The sequence below is a fragment of the Cynara cardunculus genome (genome assembly GCF_001531365.2).
Source record: "Cynara cardunculus var. scolymus isolate 2C chromosome LG 1, CcrdV1, whole genome shotgun sequence".
NCBI classification, from domain to species: Eukaryota; Viridiplantae; Streptophyta; class Magnoliopsida; order Asterales; family Asteraceae; genus Cynara; species Cynara cardunculus.
This window is the reverse complement of record NC_037528.1, coordinates 40,409,258-40,410,723: the sequence shown is the minus strand read 5'-3', so window position 1 is coordinate 40,410,723 and position 1,466 is coordinate 40,409,258.

The window sequence follows — 1,466 nt, the reverse complement described above, 5'->3', positions numbered from 1 at the left end:
TAAATTTTATTAGCTGCTCTGTTTTATATAGCGCGTTGTTTTTATCCCAATTGTGGCATCTCCCGTCTTTGACCATGCGGGATGGGGGTGTTACACCTAAGGTGTTAAAGACAGACAAAGGCATGAGGTTCATACTAGCTCCTAAGTCACATAGGGCTTTCCCTATCTCCTTCCCACCTATTGAACTGGGGATGGTAAAACTGGATCTTTAAGCTTAGGGGGTATGCTATTGGTCAAAAGTGCACTACATCCTTCGGTAAGAACTACAGTCTCATACTCAGTCAACTTCTTCTTCTTGCTTAAGATATCCTTCAGAAACTTAGCATAACTAGGCATTTGCTCAATTGCTTCAACAAGGGGTATGTTGATGTGCAATTCTTTGAACACATCCAAGAACTTTTTAAAATGCAATTCCTCTTTCTGATTCCTCAACCTTTGGGGTAAGGAACATAAGGAGGGATTGGTTTTATCACATTCTTGCTTGGAGGTGTTGAGCAAGATGGATCTTGAATGCCTTGAGTCTTTGTGTTGCTCTTTAGTGGTTCTGGTGGAATCTTATTATCAAGCTTAGGGGTCTCTACAACCTTAGTCCCTTCTGACTTCTTCAGAGTATCCTCTGGAAAAAGTAAAGGGAAGTCTGATTTAGGGGGAACAAGAGTGGTGGTCTCGGATGTTTGCTTTTCTATAGGTGGGACCGGTCCTTCATTGAGAGGGACCGACATCGGATCACTAGGTTCTGACAGTCTTGGTGTATTATTTTTCACTTTTTCTGTCAACTCCTTTCCACTCCTAAGAGTCACTACTTTTACATGCTCCTTTCCTAGATCTCTAGGGACTTCTGTATTACTGGGCAAGGTTCCAAGGGATCGACTACTCTGGTTAAGTGCAAGTTGACTGACCTAAGTCTCTAAATTCCTAATGGCATCACTTTGTTGATTAATCAAAGCTTTATTTTGGGCTTGAGCATGTGTTAAAAGCCCTTTAATCATTGCTTCCAAAGAAGATGATGATTCTGCCTGTGGAGGAGGTTTGTTCTGAAAATGTGGCTGAGAATTCTGAAAACTTTGTTGGTGGTTCTGAGAGTTAGAACTGTTTGCATGATGTTGTGGTTGGAAATTAGAAGTTCCTTGTTGCTTATGGACTGGTGGATTTAAACTGGGAGTGGTCCAAGAAAAGTTTGGGTGTTGTCTCCAACTGGCATTATATGAGTTAGAGTAGGGATTAGATCTATTTTGAACATAATTTTCTGATTCAAAATTATGAGTACAATGTTCATATGAATGATCCCCACCGCAGCACACACATTGCACAGATAGACTGTTGGAACAGATGTGTTAGCAGCTTGTTGTACTCTCTAAGCAGAAGTTAAATTTTTCAATAAATTGGTCATGGAGGTGAGCTGAGCTGTTAATGCAGTATATGCATCCACCTCATGTATTCCAGCAGTCTTTTTCTGTGGCTGGGCA